At 35.3% G+C, this 26524-nt stretch overlaps 1 pseudogene; it reads right to left on the bottom strand.

Moving 5' to 3' along the window:
* Positions 1 to 20195: 20195 nt before the first annotated feature.
* The window catches only part of LOC100018315 (retinitis pigmentosa 9 protein homolog), a 45002-nt pseudogene continuing 38673 nt past the window's right edge, over positions 20196 to 26524 (bottom strand).

Raw genomic sequence — 26524 nt, 5'->3', positions numbered from 1 at the left:
TTATCATAATAATGTCAGCCAAAGGCATTCAGTTTGCAAAAGGAATCACCTCACCAGTGTGGTTTATGTTAATAGAAACTTCTTTTATTATACCACACTTTTAGATAATGATGGTGTTTTTCTCCCTAGAGCCCTCCAGCAAATATTGTTCACTGAGTGAGAGCTTCCTCCTCTGATATAAGTTTTGAGAGAATTTTTTGTCATATACCAGATTTATAAAGGGAAAGAGAGATTCTGTCCAACACTAACCAATGTTTTATGATGTCATTGGATTCTTTAATAAAAATGCTGGAGATACAAAAAAAGTAAAATATTCTCTTCTCTCTGGGAACTTATATTTGAACTGGGGGACTATATATGCATATTATATAGTGTATATATCATATATATGGACATATATATGCATCTGTGTCTCAATATATGTATCATCAGAACATACATGTTAGAGAATATACATAAGAACATATATCAGAATGCATCTTCCTGGCTGCCAAGAATATTTAAGTTCAATTAATTAAGTACCACACAAATATGCAGAGTACAGCATGCACACACACACACACACACACACACACACCATGCACACACATGCACATACAGATACTCTATAAACTGTAAGGGGTTCATGAAAATATAATCAAGATGGTTATATGGCTGTAGATCATACCATAGAAATATCAGATAAAATAACTGGGAATATTTAGACCAGGAAAAATAAAACTGGATGGAGTAGATGTTCATGAAAGCTATCCTCATGCATTTGAACAGCTAACTTTTGTCAGAGAAATTAGATTTATCCTACTTGTCCATATGTGGCAGAAATAGGAGTTATGGGCAGAAATTATAAAGCAACAGATACAGAGAACTACTTCTTGAGAATTAGAAATATTTTGTGAAACAAGATACATAACTATTAGACTAGAGAAAAGTTCATGAATGAAATAAAGGGGAAAATTATATGCTTCAAACTATATTCAGATTCCATCATTTCCTTCTGTAGTGGTAGAGATAGACTTTTCCCATTATGAGTCCTTTAGAATTGTCCTAGATCCTTGCATTATTAATAGTGACATTTTAATATCACTGTACTGAGACCTTATCTGAAAAACTATACCCTATTACAAATAGGAAAATAATAATTCTTATTTATGAATGACTTCAAAGTTTATAAAACCGTCTCCTCACACTAGATTTATGGAGTAGGCAATGAAAATATAATTATGCTTATTTTATAAATAATGAATTTGAAGGCCAAATAGGTAAAATGGTTGGGTCAGGAAGCTAACAAATATCAGTTTCAAGAAAAGAAAGGTCATGTAGAGTGGTGGATAGAGAATATTGACCATGAAATAAAAAAAAAGACCTGATTTCAAATTATGTTCCTACAGAAGCTAGTTGAGTGACTAAGAAAATCACTTAAAACTTTTTTTTTCTTCTCCCAAACAATTTCCTAGGAATATAAATTACAAAAAATGATTCCAATCTATAATTTTTCTTAACAGTTTTCTATGCTAATGAAATCTCATCTTAAATCCAAAATCCAGAGTTACTCGATGCCCTCCAAAATTAATCACCTTGATGAGTCAAATTAGACATCAATTTGGTTGACAAAGTATATAATACTTACTCTTCCATTGTCCCCTCATATGCTACTGTCCATTAGTCAGCAGGTTTACAGTTCTTCATTTCACTGTGACTACTCATTGGTGTTTTCCAACCCAAATCCTTCCCCAATTAGGAAAGTCTGATTTTCTTTTTTTGTGTTAGTAAGAGCTGACATTTTCTACCATGCATATGGCTTTTTCTGAATGAGTGCTCACAAGGGAAAATTTTGGGAAGGAGAAGATGCTACAGAGAGAACTGTTAGGTGTCAACAGAGGATTTTAATTTGTAGACTTCTCTGAAATTAGCTCATTAGGAATTCTGACAGTAGTCCAAAAAGGAGAGGAACAAATCACTGAAATTTGCAAAACTTAATAGATTATGGCCAAGAAGAGATTAGGAAATAGAATTTACTTTTTCCCTGAAATATTTAAAATATTAGTATTTACTGTCAGATAATCAATTCACTGCTCTGATGAGGGATGAGTAATGTTGTTTTGTGTCAAAATGGAGTCTTCTTGAAGGAAAAGAAATAAATGAGTTTGTTAGTCTACATTCAGTTATGCTTTTCCCTATCTCTTGAAATTCTGTCAAGAACTTTTTAGCTGGCCCTGAAAAAATTTCATGTGTATATGTCTGCACAAGAAAGTTAAAAAAATTATTATTATAGCTCTATTATTCTTGTTAACCTTTAATCTAATTATTAAGCTGTTAGCCCCTTGAAGAGTAATATGTGTGCTGAAGAGATCCTTACAAGGCATGGAAAGTATCATACAAGACATCAAAGGAGTAAGGAAGCAACTGGCTGTAATGTTTAACCACCTTTATCTACTTTTCTTTCTGGGTCATTGTCGACCAAAGTAATTTATCTTTACTTTAATAAATGTAGTCATACCAGCAACATATTATATAATAGGTATTGCTTTTTATGATTATTTATGTATGCTTTAATTCCCCTACTAGATCATACTTAATAAACCTGCCCAGTGTTGAAAGTCAGTTCACAATTCAGGAAGATGAGTTGAAAGTTAGACAGAGCTGATTCAAAATCAGCTGCTAGAAATCTCCTTCATTAATACTGCATTTCAATATCTGTTCTCAGAGACTTAATCTTTTTTATATGACAAACAACATTTTCATTGTCCTGTTTCAATTTTTCTCTCAAGACTTCTCAAGGATTTTATCCAAAAAAAGAAAGAAATTATTTGGGAATGACAGGTAGGAGGGATGGATGGATCAAGTTAAGTTTTCTTTGAGGATGAGAAAACTTGTTGGTGACATATTTACAGGCAATGGGGAATCAACAAGAATACTGGGCAAGATTGAAGGTAAATAGGAGAGTGGAAATTACAAAGGGGTCAATCTATTGGTAAATCTTCAATAGAAAGGAGCCATTTGTGCATTAAAAAATATATGTACCCTGGCAAGGAGAAAGTTCACTTCTTCATGTGAGAAAGGTATAAAGAAAAATAAAGCAATGAATGACATTTAATGATTTGAGATGAGGAGGAGAGAAGAGATAGGTCTCTTAGAATGGCCTCAATTGTTTTTTAGTGAAGTATGAAGCAAGATCTTCAGCTGAGTAGGGGAGGGAAATGTCCTGAGAACTTTTAAAAGGGCTGAAAGTGAGAGGGGTAGTAAGTCAATTAAGGATATTTAAAAGGTTTGCCTGCCCCAATTAGATCTTCATTGAGTTTCTTTAACATTAAATTTTAGTATATGGAGTATAAGCACACTTTCAATATTTTCTTTATCTTCTTTCAACACCATATGAGTAGGGATGAAAGGAACAGTTGTTGGAAGTAATATGTGGCTATGTTTAGGCAGGACAAAATCTTTGATAGGTTAAGGAGGCAAAGGAGTGGAGAGAAAAGAGTGTAGAGTTGAATAGACTCATTAAAGGGTGAAAATGGTGAATGGAGGGAAGAGAATGCATCAGGTACAGAAGTGATGGCCAGGTTAAAAAAAAACCCAGTAACTATGTTGTAGAGGGATTGAAAACTATATCGAGGATGGTGAATAGTTTTTGGTGTTTCAGGGCAGAGGGAGAATTGAATTGGTATCTTATAAAAGAATTTCAAAGAACATGGAAACAGAAATGAAGTAGGTAATTACAAAGTTAAGAATCTGACCATCTCTGTGTATTTGATTTGGGGTGGAAGAGTAGGTTGTGAGAAATTACTGAGTTGAAGAAGTGGGAAATTAGGGGATTTAAGGGGGTATCTATATGAATGTGGATACAAAGAGATAATAAGGAAAAAAAAAACTTGTTCTAAAATATTTATAGCCTTGCTCTTTGTGGTGGCAAATAATTGGAAAATGAAGGGATTTCCTTTGATTGTGGAATGGTTGAACAAATTGAGGTATCAGTTGGTGATGGAATACTATTGTGCTAAAAGGAATAATGAACTGGAGGAATTCCAGGTGAGTGGGAACAACCTCCAGAAATTTATGCGGAGTGAAAGGAACCAGGAGAACTTTATACACTTTATACACAGAGACATATACACTGTGGCACAGTTGGATGTAATGGACTTCTCTACTAGCAACAATGCAATCATCCGAGACATTTCTGAGGGACTTATGAGAAAGAACACTATCCAAATTCAGAGAAATAACTATGTGAGTAGAAACACAGAAGAAAAACAGTTTCTTTGGTGTGGGAGTAGAAACACAGAAGAAAAACAGTTTCTGTGTGTTCTTCACATGGTTTGATGGAGATACGATTGGGGATGTAGACTCTAAACCATCACCCTAGTGTAAATATTAATAATATGGAAATAGGTCTTGATAAATGACACATGTAAAACACAGTGGAATTGCACATTGGTTATGGGAGTGGGGGAGAATGAGGGGAGGGAAAGAACATGAATCATGTAACCATGGAAAAATTCTCTTAATTAATCAACTAAATAAAATGTAAAAGCAGAAAAAATATAAATGTGCATATTTCCTAGTATGAGGGCAGGTTTAGGGAGGAGAAGAATTACGAGCAAGGGAATAAATTAAGGAAGGAAATAAAGAAGGAAGGAAGGAAGGAAGGAACTCACCTTCTTGGATTAAAACTGACTCCAAACACTTACTAGCTATGTGACCTTAGGCAGGTCCTTTAACCCTATTTGCCACAGTTTCCTCATCTGTACAATAAGCTGGAGAAGAAAATGGCAAACTAGTATTTTTTTTAAAGAAAACCTCAGATCATGTCAGAATGAGTCAAATATAACTGAAATGCCTCAACAACAAATCAGTGTGTCAGTTTGAGATAGGTAGTTGACTCAGAAGATAGAGTGCTGTGCTTGAAATCTGAAAGATGTAAGTTCAATTTTTATCCTTAGATATTTACTACCTTTGTGGCCCTGGACAAGTCCCTTATTTTCTTTAGTCAAATGGAGAAGGAAACTGAACAACAATGTGCTTTGTTAAGTGCTTTAAATTATCATTTTATTTCACATTTAAAGCAACCCTGTGAGTTAGATATCATTATTATCCCCATATAAGGAACCTAAAGCAGACAGAAGTTAAGTGACTTCTAGGGTCACAAAGCTAATATGTGTTTGAGATGGGATTTTACCTCAGGTTTATCCTGACTCCATTCTGTTATCTTCTGTCCTCTGTTATCTGTCACAGCCACCTATCAACTTCATGCAGATAGGAGAGTGTCTCAGAGATGAAGTAAAAAACAGCCACCAGAAATAAATATGGATACTTAGTGTTGATGGTAGAAGGAGAGCCTGTAAGTGATCATGTAGAGTAAGAAAAAATTCTAATTCCCCTACCATGACCAATGAATTAGAGGGATATGGAATATGTAAGGAATATGCAATCAGTGCTTGAAAGGGTAGCCTGGAAAACTTTCATCAGAAAGGATCCAAGACTCAGATTAAAATGAAAGCTAGTTTGTTACTATAATTGAATGGTGATGATTAATATAACTCTTCCTAGTGCATCTGTTTTCACACTTTCCAAGGAGAAATCAGAAGGAACCTTAGATACCACCAAGTTCAACATTTTACACAGGACCCAATGAACTATGCAACAGTTTGAAAAAGGAATCATCAGACCTTTGATTTTACACCCCCAATGACAATGAATTCACTAATTAACCAGCCTATTCCTTTTTGGGGGCAGTTCTAACTGCCCCCAAATAATAAATATATTTATTTATTTAATAAATAATAATAAATTAATAAATAATAAATAAATAATAAATAAAATAAATAATAAACATATTTCTTTTTTTCTGTGTTAGAATTTATTTCCCAATAATTTGTACCCATTTTTCCACTGAATAAAACTATAGTTTAAAATAATTTTAAATGACAGCATTTTAAATATTTTTAGTAGATATCTTAGATTTTTAGAATGATTTCTTTTTCACACTAAAGACTACTATTTCCTTCAACTATTCCTGATTTGGCATATTTCCAATTTCCTTTGCCTCCTTGGATGCCTCCCTTGGATGAATTCCAACTTGCAAGTGTCTGTCTTATATTGTGACACCCTGAGCTTAGCTGAGTAATCCATATGAGGTCTGATTAGGGCAGGGAGTAGAAAGTATTATCCCCTCAATCTGAACCCTATGCTTTTCTGAATGCAGTCCTACATTGCATTCATGCTTTTAGTAGGCACATCACACTAACCTACACCAAGCCTGCATTAAACTAAATGCTTTAGTTGCAGGTCTGTGGTTGTTCTTGTTTCCACATTAGTTATTTGTTGTTGTCATATCTCCATTCTGCAAATGATTTGATTTTTAATAAAATGGAAATTTTTCAATTTCCAACATTTTTGTTTGTTGTCATTGTTAATAAAATTATTAAATTTATTATTCATAAACCTCCAAAATATTTAGTAAAAATTTTTAAATAAAGGGCCAGGAACAGGAAGATGTGAAGCATCTTGAGGTATATCACACAGATTCTTTAATCTACATTCTTTGAGTAGGTCATTCAATTAGTCTGTAATGCCATTAGCTGTATGATTATCTGTTGTTCATTCCATTGCCCTGATTTTTTTCATGTTTTATATGAAAATAGTTTGAAAAGTAGTCTAAAAAGTCCTGCTGAAATCCATACACAATACATCTAAAATTGTCACTGACCAGTCAAATGATTGTTTCAAAAATGAAATTGGTTTTTCATTTATTTGGTGAATACTGGCTCCTAGTGATCACAACTTTTTCTAAAGACTCACAAACCTTGTTTAATGACACTTTTAATTTTGTCAGATGTAACTGAGCTCATAGTTCTATTATTATCAGCATCTACCTTTAATACATTTTCACTGTAGTGTATTTAAATGGAAATAATGTTGGATTTACTGTCAGAGGACCTGGCTTTAAATTCCATATATGTCATTTACCACTTGTATGACTCAAGACAATACTTTCAAATCCTGAGTCTATTTTTTCTCTTTTGTAAAATGAAATTGAATAACATGACTCAAGGTCCTGTCCAGCTGTAGATCTATAATATGTATCATTCTTGGGCCATTTTCATTTTGTTTGTACCTCTTCTGGTTCCTAAACTCAAGAACTACCAGAACACTTTGAATTTAATAGTCTATATTTTTTTTCTTCAATTTCTGGGATATCATTCAGTTGAAGTAGGAAACAATTTGATTTGTGTCACTGATTTGGGGTTTAATTCCTTTTTATTTCTGTTTTATTTCATTCTCCTCCCAATCAGCATATTGGAAAAAGTAGAAGATATGGAAATAGATTACTTAGGTTTGAATCTTAGCTAAGCTATTTCCCTAGGAAACTGTGATAAAGTAAATTATCTAGCTGTGCTTCTTTTCCTAATGTTAAGAATGAAAGTTAAAACTATATAGCTAAGTATTTAACTTATAAAGAAAACTTAATCTATAGGTTAATTAGATTAATCAGTTACTTTTGAAAGCTTTATGTTAAAAAATGGCTGTGCCAGCCACTTTCACTCCTTCATTCTTCTCTGACTTTTATTCTTACTAAGTCACTAGTCCTTTTTCTTCACCTTTCCCCTAACATGAATAACTTCTCTTCCCACTCTCCTCTTTTCATCTTCCTTGTATGTGCTCTCTCATTCATTAATAATAATAGCTAGGATTTATATAGAGCTTTAAGGTTTACAAAACCCTTTACACATTATCACATTTTATGTTCATTACAAGTGTGTGTGTGTGTGTGTGTGTGTGTGTGCGTGTGTGTAGGCATTGGAGGGTGGATGGAGGTAGTGCTACATTTATTCTTATTTAACAAATGAGAAAACAGAATTACAGAGAAGTTGTGATTTTCCATTGAAGGTTACATAACTAATAAGTGCCTGAGGCCACATTTGAACTCAGTACTTCTGACTTGAGGTCCAACTTTCTATCTGCTCTTCCAGCTCTTTATACTTTCCCTGAGGTCAATGATTGTCTTTGAGTTTCTATTTGGTTTGTGTTCTCAAACTTTAAAAAGATTTTTTTTATTTAGACTGTTTTTTCAATGATAATATGATTCATGAATCCCTCTTCTTCTCTCCCCTTCTCATAGCTAATAAGAAATTCATCTAGTTCTTTATTCCTTTCAGCACCATAATATTCCATCACCATCAGATACCAAAATTTGTTCAGCAATTTCTCAATCAATTGTAAACCTTAAAATTTCTTAGACTTATAAATGTTGGAAATTTCACCATTGGGAAATTTCATACTTGAAAAATTTCCTACTGATAGTCTATTGGAATGTGAACCCCCTCCCTGCTTAAGATTACTTCTCCTCCCTACTTAAGATTACTTTAGGACAGAAACCTTTTGCCAAACAATGGAAAGGGCTTTGACCTATGCTTAAGCATAGAACAGGAAGTTCTTTGAGTCATGATTGATTTTAGAATTTATACAATAGAGATACTTGGAATGACAGAACCAGGTCTTGGAACTTACAATCTCCACCCTACTCAGTCCTAACAGGATTTATGAAGGGCTGCGGCATAGATCAAAATTTAATTATTTGAGAATATGACCTTCAACAGACATGTGCAAAGGGGCAGACCTCTGGGCGGTCCTGGGTTAAGCTAGAGCCACCATTGGCACAGGGAAGACATGGACAGTGATTGGTAGATGTGAGAACTGAGGGGAGGGAACTTGGATGGTTTCCTTAAAGATAGCGGGGTCTGAGGACTGAGGAGGTTGGAGAGGATTTGCTCTGAGAGGTTGTGCTCTGAGAAGCTTGCTCTGAAGGAAGCTGGAGGTGGAGGCCACTGAGACTGTTTCTCCATTTTGGTCACGTGAGTGATAGGGACTGATCTCTTTTCTTTGCCTCAGCTATCTAAGGGCTTGGGCCTTTTGGGCCAGCCTAAACAGAGGGGGTATTTAAGCCCTATTCCCTTCTCTCTCTCTCTCTCTCTCTCTCTCTCTCTCTCTCTCTCTCTCTCTCTCTCTCTCTCTCTCTCATACCTTTCTTCCTCCTGTTTGTAATTAAACTCCATAAAAGGTTGACTGCTGACTTGAGTTTTCATTAATGAATTACATAGCTGAATTCCTTGGCGACCTTAAATTAATATATATCAGTCTTTTAAAGTGATTTCCTTGTCACACAATGGACATCCCTTTATTTTGCAATTTTTTGTTCACTACTATAACAGTTAAATTAGTTTCTCTATGAAAAATAATATATTTTATGAGGTTTATTAAAGATTATTAGAAATCAAGGATAGAAAATAATAAACCATGCACCATGGCTGATTTAGCCAAATTCAGAACCCCCTGCTCTTAATTTACTCACTACATCCTTGCAATCTCTGAGTACAGGAAAAGGCCTCTTGGGAGGCAGAGAGTCCGTTAAATACTTTTTGTGTTCTTGCCCAGGTAGAGACCCAGGTGAGATTATAGGGAATTCTGGGAAGTACCAAGAACTTCTGGGGATTGAAGTCTGGGATTCAAATTTCCATTTTTACATCCCCCCCTTTGATTGTTATTGGGAAACCAGTTTCCCCAAAAGGATCATGAAAACATAATAAACTTAAAGATTCCAATAATTTGAGGATAAGAGGGAAAAAAAACAAAACCAATAATCGCTAGACCCATTGACAAAAAAACAGTTTTCCAAGTCTGTGACCTTTTCAGTGAGATAGTTTATGTTTTCTTCTATTTCATTAATTTTTTGGCTTTGCTGTATTGATTCTTACTGTTTTATGATCTCACTTTCTTCGAGTTGCTTGATTCTGGTCATTAGGGACTGGTTTTACTTTTCAGCTTTGTCTGACCTTCTATTGGATGCTTCGAGCTCTTTTTCCAATTGAGCAGTCTTATCTGTCAGACTGCTGATCTCTTTCTCCCATTTTTCTTTCCAGGTTTCCATCTTTTTGGTAAGTTCCAGTTTGAGATCTTCCAGAGCTTGTTGATAGTTTCCATTTTGGGAGGCATGTTCTGACTTTTTTTGGATTTCATCCTCATTCTCTTCTTTTCCTTGGGTACTTCCACCATAAAAGTTTTCAATAGTCACCTTTTTCCCATTCTTCCTGGAGGCTTGATTTTGGGCCACGTGAGCCATCCCTTTGGTGGTTTTATTCCCTTTTCCTTTTTGGTCTGGGCGGATTTTCTGTGAATTTAGGTTGCCTCAGACTAGTTCTTCCCAGACTCCAAGGTTTCTTAGAGCACTGGGCCCCTGATCACAGCCAAAGTGCCCAGGTGTTCAGCTCTGCCCAGATAATCAGCGCATGGTCCTCCCCTTGTGCTTAGCTCCACCCAGATTCTCAGCGCAACCTCCCCAAGTACAGCTCCCTAGGCCCCTGTTCTCAACGCAGGATTCTCCTGTGAACCCACCCTGAGACACTTTTTCCTGGCAGTCCCCATATCCCAAGGACCCTGGAGTGCCCCCCCAGACAGAGATGTAAATTATCAACAACTTTAGCAAAGTTGCAGGATGGAAAATAAACCTGCATATATCATTAGCATTTCTATATATTTCCAACACAGCTCAGCAGCAAGAACTAGAAAGAGAAATCCTATTCAAAATTACCTTAGACAAAATAAAATAATTAGGAACCTATATCCTGAGACAAACACAGGCACTATATGAACACAACTACAAAACACTTTCCACACAACTAAAACTAGACTTGAACAATTGGAAGAACATTAACTGCTTATGGGTAGGACAAGCCAATATAATTCAAATGAATATCCTACCCAAATTTATTTATCTATTTAGTGCCATACCCATTGAAATTACAAAAAATTTCTTTACTGATTTAGAAAAAAAAAACTGTGGAAGTAAAAACACCGAGGAAAAGCAACTGCTTGACTACAGGGGTTGAGGGGATATGTCTGAGGAGAGACTCTAAATGAAAACTCTAATACAATTACCAACAACATGGCAATGGGTTCGAATCAAGAAGACATGTGATACCCAGTGGAATCATGCATCGGTTAGGGGAGATGTTGGGGGTGGGGAGAGGAAGATAAGAAAATGATCTTTGTTCCCAATGAATAATGTTTGGAAATTACCAAATATAATAATGTTAAAAAATTATGAAGAAACACGAAGAAAAAAATAACAATAAAAATATTTCTCAGACTCTACTTCAGAAGATTTTATTAAGCTATTCCCCATTTTAAACAATGGAGGTTCTTGATCAGAAATGTATTGGGAACTTTAAAATTACTCCACCCATACTTAGGCATAATTTAGGGGAAGATAAAGTTGTAAAACTCCTTACTGAAAAATAAAAAAAAGTACTTAACCCATACTTATAGTGAGGCAAAAGCCCTTAAGCTAGGTCTGTTTTTAGATCTAATACAAGAGGGTGCTAAGTACCTATGAAAGTCAAATGAATTACTAAAAGTTCCAGCAACTTGCAAGGGGCAAGCTTAGCAAAGAGATGTGAAATACTCAGAAGTTTTAGTCTACCCAGAGAAGGTGTGAATTAAGATGTTGATAACAAGATGTGAATTAAGAAGTTCATAACAAGATGTGAATTAAGAATGGTCAGTCCTAGTAAAAAGCATCTACTGTGATTGGTAGACATGAAAACTTTGGGGAGGTAACATAGGAGAAAATTCTCTTTAAAAGGAGCTGTCTCAACCAGTTCAGGAGAGTTGGAATAGTTCATCTTCCTGAGCTTAACTTGAGGGTCTCTCTGAACACTGGAGTTTTGCTTGGACAGATCTTGTGGTGAGTGATTAAAGACTGACTTAGTTTTCTCTCTTCAAGAGGAATGCCTAGGCCATTGTCCTAAGCCCTAGCCTTTCTTTTATTTTCTCTTACTCTGTCTCTTTTCTTTCTCTTACTTCCTTCATTTGTATTAATTAAAATCTCCATAAAACCCAACTGACTTGGGTATTTCATATTTGGGAATTTTCCCACGGCAACTACTTATTTTTGATAAAAATCAAGACACTAAAAATTATCTTTACAGTTTTGGAAATTCAAAGTCTTGTAACCCACATTTTTGCGGTCACAGTTTATGGCAACCACTCTTTTGTCTGTAACGGTTTATGGTGACCATGAAGGGACTGATGAAAACCCTCAGTAATTTCTATGAAATCTCTTTCCTTTCTCTCTTTATTACTTGCTCTGTCAGTTAGTCTTTTTAAATGTGCTAACTTGGCTTCAAAACACAGCTGCATGAGCCAGTGAGTAAAAAACATTTGATTTCTCCTTAAATTAAATAGAACACAGCTGTTTTAAATCTTAGCAACAGGGCCCTAAGGTCCTGGCTAGGAGAGCTGCTTCTAAATATCCTTCCTTTAGGGAATAACTGCCTAAATTAGGACTAAGGGAAACCTGGGGAAAGTTTTTGGCCTTTTTCTACTCCCCACATGTTTACTTTAAAAATATGTGGATACATCCAGTTCACAATGTACTTAACAACTAGCTATTCAGCTCCATGACCAACCTTGTAAAATTCGCATTTGTTGCCTCTCTGAGATTTTCCATATGGAAAATTATAATCTACATGGTACTCCCCCTTGGAATTTTGATTTTTATATCTGTAATATTGTATTTCCTTACAAAACCCACTTCTCAATCAAGCCAACTGAGTGTTACTTTTACTACTCAACACAATTCAGAAATAAATACTCAGCTTGAACTTATAAAAGAAATTCAGGGAGAGATTGAAGCTTTTATGAGAAGTATTAAAAGTGAGTTAAGAACATTATCAGATTCTCTATCCCACCCTGCTCTGGACACTAACCCTCCTAGCCAACCCACTGTTCCCCCTGCCAACTCGGCTTTAGAACCCCCTGCTCTTAACCAACCACCCCTCTCTTGCTCCATCAGCCTCAGAAAACCCTACTTCTAACCAACCCACTCCTCCCCCTGCCCATGTTTCTGATCCCACACCCTCCACTATGAGTTCACAACCTGCACATCCTTCACACCCTACTCATTCCTCCAACGCTAACACCACTGTATCTTTCCCTCTAGTTACTAACACTTCTTCCTTTGCCCCTCCTTCCAACACTGCCCAATTCATTTCCCATAGCCTTCCTACCTCTGATCTTTCTGGTACTATGAGACAACAACAAACCTTCTCCCTCAGTGTGACCAACTCTTCTCTTTATCATACCTACCCCATTGAGAGTAGAGCAAGAAGCCTAGGAACAGACATAACAGTACCAAATAATTCAGATAGGTTAATTCCTTTAAGGGAAGTACCCGCTTTTAATAAAAATGGAAACTTGGTTTCTGTAAGACACCATACACCTTTTAGCCCTGATGATTTAAATAAATTTAAGGAAGATCTTCCATCATTTCAGGACAAACCAATATTAATTATAACAAAATTAGAGAACATATTCAGAACTTTTTACCCCACTTGAATGGATGTTGAGAATTTGTTAGAGACCTTTTTAACAAAAAGAGAAAAAAATAATATCATTAATCTGGCTAATCAGAAGCGAGGGTGAAGAGGACATTATTGGTCAACTGAAGATCTGCATTGGAACCCCAATGTTGAACTAGATCACACAAAACTAAACCAGGCCAGAGAAGCATTATTGACAGCTATGAGAGCCTGCTCTGATAGACCTGGGAAATGGTCAAAATTTGAAAGAACCCAACAAGAAATTGATGAGACCCCCTCCCAATTTATGGACAGACTTATTGATATAGGAAATACATATATGGACCTTGATTTTTCCAGAGAAAGGGACATTAGGCAAATATATAGGCAATTCGTTGAGAATTGTTGTTCAGTGGTAAAAGACTATTTTAAAACTAGTTGTCCTAATTGGGACTCTATGGACCTTGAAGAATTGAGAAGAGTAGTGTGTATGTGTATAAAGGTCGTGTAAAAAGACCTGAGGAAAACAATACATTAGTGGAAGACTTAAAAGAAAGAAATTGAAATATTAAAGAGACAATTGAAAAATAAGGGAGAGACTATAGCCACTTTGCAGGAATGCACAAATAAATCAGTAACCTGCCACTTCCATGAGAAGAAGGTACACAGAATGATAGAATGTAGAACTTTTCTCAACATTATTGGAAGGAATATGAAGTTTAATAACAACTTTAGAAATAATAACTATAGAAATGATTATAACAGTCATAGAAATAAGAATTTTAGAAATTATGGAAATAACTATAATGACCATAGAAATAAGAACTTTAGAAACCAAAATTATAGAAGTAGGAATTGGGAAAATAATGACAATGCTCCAAATGAGGTAAATGATAATACACAACAGCAATATATAAGAAATGGTGCTTGTCCAAAAAATACTCAAGGTTTTAATGTCCCTCAGAGGGGTGCCCTTTATGGGGGTGCCCAAGGAAAGTCCCAAACACAATGAAGGTGTTGGGGGGCACAGGAATCAGAGGATACAACCTTTGATTTTCCGGACCCTGATGTCCTATTACCCATTGTTCCTATCCACTGCCCTCCCCATCCTAATGAACCCCATGTTACCTTAAAGGTGGGTAACACGTATTTTGATTATCTTTTAGACACTGGAGCTACCAGGTCAGTATTAAAGAATGTACCTGATTTAAATTGTTATTCTGTTGACTCACAAAGTGTAGTGGGAGTATCAGGAATACCCCAAATAGTTAAAAAAAACTTCCCCATATAATGGTGTCTGTATGACCCCTAGAGGTACAACATTCCTTTCTTTTAATGCCTAACTCCCCTTTAAATTTACTGGGGAGAGACCACCTATGCAAATTCAGAGCCACAATAACTTGTTCCCCAGATGGTTCCTTATCATTGGAAGTACCAGAGGAATCTTTAAATTTACTCCCTGTACTTCTCTCAGAGAGACAGGAGGCTTGTCCAAAAAATACTCGAGGTGCTAATGACCCTCAGAAAGGTGCCCTTCAGGAGGGTGCCCAAGGAACATCCCAAATACAATGAAGGTGGTTCTTTTTAGACTCTATTAATTTTGTTGATGTTAATTAACCTTTTTCAGTTTTCTCTCCACTCCAACTAGTAGGAAAGAATGAACAAAGAACTTAAAACTATGATTAGAAAACTATGCACTGAGACCCATTTAAAATGGCCTAAAATTCTCACTCTAGCCCTATTTTATCTTAGAAGCAGGCCTAAAGGAGACCTACACCTCTCACCATTTGAGATGCTTTTGAACATCTGCCAAATAGGCTAAACCTTTTCCCCCTGCATATACATTACTATTAGGGGAGATACTACTATTGCTTCCTATATACAGGGATTACAGCACAAATTGCATGAACTTCATGAATCCAGAGCTGCAGTACAAGCTGGACCACTAGACATTTCTCTTCAATTTCTCTTCATTACCTGAACCCAGGAGACAAAGTGTATATTAAGAATTTCAAGCATATTGGAGCAACTCAGTCTTCCTGGCTGATCATACTTCCTGTGTGATCCTGATTGTAGCTCCATTTTATTTGAATGGTTTCTTTCTGGCTATTTGAAGTATTTTTTCCCTGGCTTGGTAACTTTTGAATTTAGTTATTATATTCTTGGAAGTTGTCATTTGAGAATTTTTTTCTGAAGGTGATCTGTTAATTCTTTCAACTTAAGTTTTGTTTTCTCATTTGGGAATCTATGGACAATTATCTTTGATTATTATGTGTAATATGATATCCAAGGTTTTCCTGATGATGACTTTCAGGTAGTCCGATAATTCTCAAATTGTCTCTCCTAGATCTATTTTCTAGATCAGTTGTTTTTTTCAATAAGATATTTAATTTTTCATTCCTTTAATTCTGCTTTATTGTTTCTTGATTTTTCATGAAATAATTAATTTCTAGATGGTCAATTCTGATTTTTAAGGACTGATTTTGCTCTGACAATTTTTGGTTTTCCTTTGTCAATTGGCCCATTTCTTCTTGCATTACTTTCATTTCTTTTTGTATCATATTCCTTTCTCCTTGAATCCCTTTAATTTCTCTTTCCCAATTTTCAATTTTCATCTACCTCTCTTAATTGGTTTCTGAAATCCTTTTTGAGGTCCTCCAGAATCTGTGTTCAATCCATATTTTTCTTTTGGACTTTGTATGTGTTTCCTTTGTTTTCACTATCTCCTGTGTCTGTACCTTGCTTTTTGTCTTTATAAAAACTTTTTAGAATTAGGTACTATTTTTGATGTTTGCTCATTTTTCCTGTCTAATCATAGATGAACTTGGGGGATGATGTGATGGTCTGAGGGCTGAGAGCTCTGAGAGTCCAATCCTTCTGATTATTCAGTTTGCCTTTATAATGCTGATAGCTTAAAGACTTGCCTTAGCCTTAGCGTTAAGCTGCTGATCTCACTCTGATCTTAATCAGCTCAGGAACTGTTCAAATTCTAGCTTCAGGCTCAGCCTCAAATTTTTGGTCTCACTGTATACTTGATCCAATCAGGTACATCCTTGATTGTCCTGTCTTGGAACTCCATCCTGAGCTTTAGAAAAAAATGATCAGTAATTAGTACTAAAATTGGCTCCAAAGTATGAATTAAGTCCTTGTTCCAAGCTCAGACTAGAATTCCCTGAGCTGGGGATCCAGACTTCTCCATAGGTTTGAAATTTCAAGGAGTATGGGTTGGCTTGTAACTCTATTTGCTCAGACAGGGTCTCAGGGTCTGTATATTTTGGCTCAGGAATAGGTTCCCAGGCATTAGGCAGCAGATATGGGATGGGAGTGTGGCTTGATCTTGGCTTACTCTTCTCTCCTTCCTATAGCTGCTTGCTGAAACTGTTCTCCTCTCACCACAGTGTTCCAGATGTTCTTTGACTACCTTTTGGGTTTTCTTTTCTTAAACATTGTTTTACTTTTTCATTATTGGTTCTTACACTCTTGTATTCATTTTGTGGAGATATTTTAATCTTGGTTGGGGAGGATTCTCATGGTGGAAAAGAGCTGCTGAAGATTACTCAATAATATTGGCACTACCCCTGATACTTCTGTGTTCTCAATCTTTAGCTAAGTACCTAACACAAGGTAAACACTCAGTAAATGCTTGTTAACTTCATGTGATATAATGTAGCAGCTGAAGCAAATAACCCTGATGAGGGCTCCTGTCTCTCTTCAGAGGTTACTTGTAGTACCCTACCAAAGTAGAGCAGTGTCTCTAATGAGGTATCTGGGCTAATGTTTCTGATTGCCTTCATTGAACAGAGCTAATTATATTTTCCTGTTGGAGCCCCAGGGATCCAGGTGAACCTAAATGTCAGTGTAGTTTACCTCTAGGACATTTGGTTACCTGCACCAGGACTTCCCCTGAGTGTTTTCATTTATATTTACTTATGTTGTATGTAGAACACTCATATAGTGAAGTACAGTACAGGGTGCTGGATCTCTTAAAGAAGATGACTCATTAATAAACCTTTTCTAAGTTCTAGGACCCAGAGGGCCAATTCAAGTTGTCTGTGAGCCCCATGATTACTGGAGAGAGTTGAGGGAGGAAGTGCTTGCTTTGGGCTGCTGGACAGAGGAGTAGGGCATGCAAAAAATGTCCTTCGGCTCTGGGAAGAAGGGAAATTGAGCAGTTCTCCCAAGTTCCAGCTCTGTACATGTGCCACTTCTTAGCCAAGGCTGGCCTAGGCCCTGCACTAAAGGGTTTAGAAAGACAGAGATTGTATTTCAAAGCTAGTGATGACTGTACCATTAAAATCATCTTCTGAACTTTTCCTTATTCTCTAAGTCACGTTATGCAAAAAGCCCGGGGAGATTGGCACTAAGATCTCTGCCATCTCTAAAAGCTCTATAGTATATGACCGATGCAGGAAAACAAGATCATAGCTCCTCTGTTCATATTACTTCATCCATTTCAAGCAGAAGTCCTCATTTCCTGTTTTTTTTCTTTAGATATCTTTTAAAAATCTTCTTTTTAGTTATTCTTAGCATATCTTGCAATATTTCAATTCATATTGCACTTTTACCTTCAAGCATAGTGTCATACATAGGTTTAGAACTGAAAAGAATCTTTGTAATTTTATAATCCAACCTGCCCATTTCACAGAGAAGGAAATGGGTTTCACAAAGAGGTTGAAAGACTTGTTTCAGAGAGGTCCAGTGTCTTGCTTGGGGTCACAGAACTAATCAGAATGAAGGCAAGAATTTAAACCTGATTTCTGAACTATGAAACCAATGAGCTTCTCCACCTAACTCTGCTATTAGTTTCTTCTGACACTGATCTCACAAATTCATCCTGCACTTTTTGTTTTCATTTTTTTATGAGTCTAAATGCTATCATTCTAGGGACCTTAATAAATAGGATTTAGAAGAACGAATATCACCCTTATTTAAAGAGGAATATCATGTTTTTAGGGAAATGTTTCTCTATTTCTCCATCAGCATGTAATTCATTTTTATGTAAAGAATCAAGCTATTTGGTGTTTTGAATGTTTGTAGTCCACCTCCTTGAAGAAACATATAGCAGACCAACCTTTTCCTCTATGCCCCATTCAAATAAGAATATGTCTCATAAGCAACATTTGCATTCACCATAGGAATAGAAGAATTCACTATCAATATTAATTTATTGAGTATGTCTGTGTCCTCAGCACTATCCCTGGTGTTAGGGAGGGGGGTAACAGAAGTATGATAATATTCACTCTATTTGAGTAGAAAAGATATTTATATCAAAAAAGTAGCAAACAACATAATACCACATAGGATTCCTTAGACCAAACTAATGCTATTAAAGCATCACTAGAGGAAGGGAAAGAAAGAACCTGAAAGTACCATGGGAAGAGTATAATAAATGGCTTATAACCCATATGACAGTGCAAAGATGATTCATAAATTTATGGAGTTGGTTGCAAGGTTTATAATTAAATAATGTTATTTTTGAACTGCTCTTCATTGAGATTAATCTTCATTTGCACATGCCTGTGATTCTGTAGGAATTCAAGGTTAAAGTAGATAGGGGTTGCAATGACTCTCAAAAGATGGATAACTAGATGGATAGTTTCATTCATTTCAACAAATATGAAGTTCCTTTTTGGGGAAAAAAGAGTGTGGGAGGGGATTGAAAGTTCAGATATAATAATAGATAGAACAATAATAGATAATAGAATAATCTTAGGAATTTAGTTTAGGAGGACATAGACGTATATAATCATATCCTAGTATAAATAGTATGAGATATGGGATAGGTAGACTTGGCTTTGAACGTCAGTTGTGAGATGTGATATGGTACAGTGGTTAAACTGCTAAAATTGGAGACATGAATATCTGTTTGCACTCTACCTTTCACAATAAATTTTAACATATCCCTTTTTTTTTTAACCATAGGTATCTGGATTAACTTCTCAGCCTCACTTTTCCCTTTCTTTGAAATGCAGCCATTGATACACCTCTTGAAATCATATGCATAGCCTTTGAAAATATTTTGGAACTATTTAAATGCCACAGTTCATATTAAGCACGTTGCAAGTTCTTTATAGGAATAGAATAATAAAAATTGTGATTCATATTTTCATAGGACTTTGAGCAATCTACTTCAGCTTTATTGACCTTTCCTTTTGTTTATTTTTTTAGTTCACATTTCTATTGGGTTTTCTTTTGTTATTGTTCTCAATTGGGGAGTAAATTGTACTGGGAAGGAAAGGAAGGATATTCTGCTGACAGAAAAAAAATTTTTTTTTCTAAAAATTTTAGTTGATAAGTTACTTTGTGAAGTGCCAGATTCTACAACAAAATGATTACAATCAAGATAAGATATTTCATATAGCTGCCTCCTTTTTCATTCTTCCACCATTAGATTTTGCAAATATACAGCAAGGATATTCACTTTTAAGTCAGAAATAATGGAGTTTTATTATTCATCCCCCAATAGAAGACACTTGTAACTGCTGAAGATCTCAACTTCTCAAGTCACCCTACTTACTAACCCATTAACCCTCTGATGTCTAGGAGAATCTCTCTTGGACCTAGAACATTTTCGGATCTTATGCTTGATTTTTTTTTCAAAACTAATCAAAAACTATAGTACACAGGGAGGAGGAGGAGGAGGAGGAGGAAAATCTAGCAGTGTGGCATATAAAACAGTCAACATCAGATGAATTTGTCACTGTTGGCCATGAGTAACTATACAAATTTTTTGGTTCCTTTTTCTCTGTCAACTGAGGCCCTGTTGTGGCTACTTCTTTACCTCTGACATTCAACTATGATTCTGGGAGTGACAAGGTGGATTCAAAGGAAATGACTTTTTAGTCAGTCTGAACTCTCATTTGATTTAGATTTGTGCTTTTTTTCTTTTTCTTTCTCTCTTTCTTCTCCTTTTTCCTTTTCTTATGGTTCTCTTTCTTCTTTCTCTTATGCTTCTCACACTCTGAGGAGCTGGAACTAGTGCCATTTTCATCTGAGGTAGAATCTTCTAGTAGCTTCTTTAACTGCTGTATCCTCACATCTTTTCCATGCTGCTTATTCTGTCTTATGGTGTCATACAAGGGATCTTTGTGTGCTACGCTGAATTCTTCTAATATCTGATTGTCTTTGATAAAGAATGGGCATCCTTTGTTACCTGTTCTCTGTCCACACCCTTTACAGCGCCAGCATTACATAACCTTGACTTCTTTCCCCAGGGGCATCCAGAGTCCTTTAGTTGGAGCACGGGCCAGAAATTCTCTGGCATGTTCATTGCCTGCTACATCTGGGATACAGTCTTCTGGCTTAGTCTCATCTTTCGTAATAAGTCCAGGAGGAGGTTTTTCATAAAAGGACTCTAAGTGCTGCAGCTGCTACCGCTGCTGAGCGTCCCGCAGCCACCCCTTCTGCTCTTGGTGCCGCTGGTGCTCTAGCCCGGTGGTCTCCGGAGCCCACTTGAGGCCACCCAGGTGCTCAGGGTCTGCAGCTGCATTGGGCCTGTGTGGCCTGGCCCGGGGCTGGGGGGTGGCGGGGGGAGTGAGGGGTGTGTGTGAGGGGGGTGGGGGGACATGGCCGGGCCCAGGTCCCTTGATCCCCTCCTCTGCCGGGGCCTCTAGGGGGTTGACCTTATTTTCTTAATCTATAAAATGAATGGTAAATATGTTAGAGGATTGCTAGAAGGGCAAAGAAGACAATTTTGTTACTATATTTTAAAATTAAATATATTTTTTTTCAATAGCATCCTGGCTGGCCCTGGAATCCAGATAACCAAGTTAGACTCTTTCTGCAAAGACTCTTGGCAAGTCATTTAGCCTATCTCAGTTTCAGTTTCATTATTTATAAATGGGCTAATTAGAGCAAATAAGGCCTGGTTGTTTTGAGGAGCAAGTGATATAATAAGTAAAGCAGTTGGCAAATGGATCTAAATATTAGCTATGAAACAAGTTCATTGTTTCATATGCAATCCTTCATGTTTTCCTTTTGTATTAAAATGTTTAAATTCATGATGAAAAGTTCTCAATAAAAATGAAAAAGGTGATCCTATTATATAAAAACAAGCAATCTTGCATGAGACACAAGTCAAAGTGTTTGGTGAGGCCGATGTTAAAAAAAGGTTATTGATTAGCAAAGTCAGTGAAGGTTTCCTATAGGAGGTGGGGTTAGACAAAATGATGCTACTGGGGCAACAGGTTGAGCAGAAGCAGACATTTGGTGAATGCAGAGGTCACTCAGGGGACAGAAAGTCCAGTTTGTCTGGACCTGGAAATGGTGAGCAATGCGATGAAGGAAAGACTAGAAAACTAACATGAGACTTGAATCCTAAGAAATAAATACATTAAGAAAACCATGCCAGAGATGGTGTTTAAAGGCCTTGACCCCTTTGAAAATAGGTACTAAGAAGAGATCTAATAATATAATGAAGTTTTTATGTCCTATTCCCAAATAGGCTGGTAGCATTGCCCTGTCGTTACAGCTTGCTTTAAGTTAGAAGTTTGTTTTGTGTTTGGGTAGGATGGAGAAATCCACTTTAAAAAGACATTTTCTCATAACAGACCAATTAGTTAAAATGAGGATCTTATCTAGAAGATATTCCTTTGAGTGTTGGAATCATGAAAATAAAAGTACCAATGGGTATAAGCTTATTTCAAACAGCAAAATGCTTACTTATCTGGATCATACCTTTATATTACCTTGACCAATAGCCTTAGGGACACATTCTACAGTGAAATCCCATACCTGAACCCGAGCTTAATAAAAGATTTCAACATCCTAAAAGTGTCCTCAGGGATCTCTGAAAATAGAATATGCTGGTAAAGTATTTTAGGTTGTGACAATCCTCCCTGCCTTCTTAGAAAATGTATATAATATACACACACATACATCTTTGAATGTATGTGCGTCTGTGTGCATCTGAGTATGGGGTATATATTCAAATTCCCTGACTACTTTAATGAAGAACGAGAGACTACCAAAATCCACCCTTATTGTATTTTGACATTCCTGGTACTTCTTTATTGATTCTAAAACTCAGCTGAGTTTGTATTTTACAGTGCCATTTGGGGAAGCCTAGTGGGTAAGAAAAATAGGGGTAATGGAAATAGAGAAAGAAAAGATGCATTTTGGATAATTTTCTGCTTTCATTTCACATTTTCACCACCCTTTCCATCATGTCCCATGTTTCTTGTTGCTGGAGATTTGAACATTTTTTTTTGTTTTTCCAAGTGAAATATTTTAAAAACCTAAATGATAAAGAAATGGGCACAAAGAGGATGAAGAAATAACTTAAATAAGTCTTCATTTTTCATAAAGAAACTTTATTGACTAAGTCAAATTTTGTACTCTGTTTTTTTCATTCCTAAGGCTGAAAAGGCTACAAGAATCTTAATGATTCTGCTATCTAGACATTTCAGCTTTGTCTGACTCTTTCTGACCCCCATTTGGGATTTTCTTGGCAAAGATATTGGAATGGTTGGCCATTGCTTTCTCTAGATCATTTTATAGATGGAGAAAGTGAGGCAAACAGGATTAGATGGCTTGCTCTGGGTTACACAGTTAGCAAATATCTGAGGCCAGATTCAAACTCAGGTAGATGAATCTTCCTGATTTCAGGCCCAGTAGTCAATCCATTGTGGCACTTAGCTGCCCTATCTTGATATTACATTAAGATTATGCAGCATTAAAATATGAAGATATTTCCCTAGGATTCTCTATAGAGATCCCAACTTAAATGCTTTCACTGAACATATTGAAAACTGAACCACTATTTTGTCCTATGTGTTCTATTCTCACTTTCCCCATTTTACCTGAACTATTCTAATGGCCTCCTTATGGTCTCTCAGCTTCAAGTTACCTCCTTCTCCAATGCATCCTTTACACAGTTGCTTAATTATTTTCCCCAATATTCAGATCATACAAGATCATTCTCTTTGACAATAAACTCTAGTGGTTCCTTTTAACCTTTAATATTGAACAAGCTCCTTAGGCACTTATGACTTTTCATAACCTAAATTAGGTTACCTTTATTTATTTCTTACTATCTCAGTAGAGTTAACTTTAGAGTTAAATTGTATTGTCCTTTCTAATCCTCAAACAAAAAATCTATCTCTTTTTAAATAAATTTTTGTTCTACCTCTACTCTATGCTTAGTATGCTAATCCTCAAATAACTATCACTTCTGTCTTTGATTCCTATTTTTCCTTTTAGACACATGTTAACTGTCACTTTCTATTCAGAGAGTTTTTAGATACTTGAGCTTCCCAAGCCCTCAATCTCTAAAATACCTTGATTGTGCTTTATATTTATTTAATCTATATATTTCTATTTTTTGTAGCGTTTTGCTTTTCACAAGGGAAAAATACATATTCACTCTCTGGCTGATAATACCATTCTGCCCTTATACGTACAATTCTAGATTCTTAGAGTAGGAACAGCACCTGACTTTAACAATTAAATACTCTCAGGGTTATAATGGCAACATTGTTGGGGGGAAATGTATTCTCTTTATTCATTGCATTAGCTCTTTTAGACACCATTGATGTACTTCCATTTATAGAAAACCAACCACTCAAAATGGCACCTTTAGATCTGATCCTATCCTTTTTTAGCAATCGAAAATAATATCATAGATACTCAAATACTATATCAAGTTAACAATAAATATATTACAATTCTCCAAAACTTTGGTCACATTCTTTCTAATGTACTCATGACTTGTGGATTAGAGATACCTACACAAAGAAACCTGTGAAAGAGACATAAAAGTGAAGCTAACATGTCAGTTCAAGGTACAACTCCGGAGCTGTAATTTTTGTTGTTATTTCATATATCTCAAAAAACGTCCCTGAAAGTTCCTTGATGAATATATCTCCTGTTTTGAACAGATATACCCATTGCTAAGCTGAATTATTTCATGAAATTTTAAAATATCTCTTATTTACTATTATTAGCATCAATAATTTGTTAACCAGGCAATGCTGGAGTTGCCTTAGTTGCTGTATACATCCTGTCATTTAGATACTTCCAGTTTGATATTTTCCCCCCAAATCTCTCTCCTTCTCTTCCCTCTCTTCCTTCCTTTTTCCCTCCCTTAGGCAGCAAGTAATGTAATACAGAGTTATTTATGTGCTGTCATGCAATATATATTTCCATATTCTTTATGGTATTAAAGACACATATCACACATAAAATAAAATACTCATGAAGGAAATAAAGTAAAAAGTGGTATTCTTCAATCTGTATTCAGACTCCATTAGTTCCTTCTAGGTTGTTGGAATTTTTCATCATGAGTCTCTTGGTGATGACTTATACTTGAAATACTGAAAAAAAGTTCTCATTCACAGTTGATCATCAGACAATATTGATAATATTGTGTACAATATTTTCCTAGTTCTCTCTCTTCACTCTGCATTAGTTCATACACGTCTTTTCAAGATTTTTTCTGTAATCATGCAGTTCATCATTTCTTATGGCATAATAATATTTCATTACAATCATATGCCATAAACTGTTTAGCCATTCCTCAATTTATGGACATCATCTTAATTGCCATTATTATTCAACATTGTACTAGAAAGGCTAGATATAGGAGAAAAAAAAATAATTAAAATAGGCAATGAAGAAACCTAGCTATTACTCATTGCAAGTGATATGATAGTATATTAAAATGATAATAGCTATCAATTTATTACCAGCAATCATTATCTCATAATGAGGATAAGGGAGAAGCTTTTCTCATAAAATTACAGTGAAGCTTCTCCCTTATCCTCATTATGAGATAATGATTGCTGATAATTAATTGATAGCTATTATCATTTTAATTAAAATTTCATTTATTCCAATGTTCTGTTGTGCTTTTAGTAGGAATGGGTATTGTATATTGTCAAAAGCTTTTTTCTACATCTATCAGATAATCATATAGTTTTGATTATTTTCAAATTTATATGTTACTTTTCCTAACACTGAATCATCCTTTCATTCCTGTCAAAAAACCTATGAAGTTATAACATATAATGCTTGTGATACATTTCTATAAGATCCTTTCTAGTATTTTATTTTTAAAATGTTTGCATCAATATCCATTTGAGAAATTGATCTATAGTTTTGTGGTTTTGCTCTTTCTGGTTTAGGAATCAGAACCATATTTGTATAAAAAAGGTAGTCTTGTAGAATTCTTCTTCATCTATTTTTCCAAATATTTTATATAGTAATAGAATTAATTGTTCCTTAAAAGTCTGGTAGAATTTACTTGTGAATCTATCTGATGCTGCAGATTTTTTTCTTAGTCAATTCATTGATGACTTGATTGCTTTCTTTTTATGAGACAGAGTTGTTTAAATTTTCTTTTTCTCCTCCTTTAAACTATGAAATTTATACATTTTAAAATTAATCTTCTATTTTTCTTATTAGACCTTTTGGCACATAATTAGGAAAAATAAGTACTAATAATTTTTAAAATTTCTTCTTTCTTAATCATTAATCTTTTTCATTTTATATTAAATTTGTTTTCCTTTTTTAGAATCAAATGAACCAATTTTTAAATTTTCTTGCTTTTTTCATGAACCCAGTTGCTTATTTTATTTTTTAGTTCAAAGTTTTCTTATTTTTAATTTTATTCTTTTGTCTTTTAATTCAAGTATTTCTAATTTGGTGTTTAAGTGCGGGATTTTAATTTGTTTTTATTCTTTTTTTCTCCCTAACTGCATGTCTAATTAATTTATTTGGCCTTCATCTCTCTTATTGATATAAATATTTAGAAAGAGAAATTTTTCATTAATATTGATTTGGCTTTATTGCCAAATTTTTGCTATGTTGTCTCCTTTTTGTTTTTTCTCTTTAAAGAAATTACTGATTCTTTCTTTGATTTGTTCTTTGACCCACTTATTCTTAAGGATAAGATAGTTTCCAAATACATTTTAGCCTAACTTTCATCAACTCTTTATTGAATGAAATTTTATTACATTATGGTCTGGAAAGGATGCATTTAATATTTCCACTTGTCTGCATGTGATGTTGAGACCTTTATTCCCTATTGAACTGTCAATTTTTTGTGACGGTGCCATGCACTACCAAGAAAAAGTTATATCTCTTTTCTTTTCCCACTCAAATTTCTCAAAAGTTCTATCATATAAAATTTTTCTAAATTTCTATTTACCTCCTAAACTTTCTTCTTATTCATT

The sequence above is a fragment of the Monodelphis domestica genome, chromosome 6, assembly GCF_027887165.1.
Source record: "Monodelphis domestica isolate mMonDom1 chromosome 6, mMonDom1.pri, whole genome shotgun sequence".
Classification (NCBI taxonomy): domain Eukaryota; kingdom Metazoa; phylum Chordata; class Mammalia; order Didelphimorphia; family Didelphidae; genus Monodelphis; species Monodelphis domestica.
The sequence above is the reverse complement of the archived record's forward strand: the minus strand, read 5'-3'. Positions and strand labels throughout refer to the sequence as shown.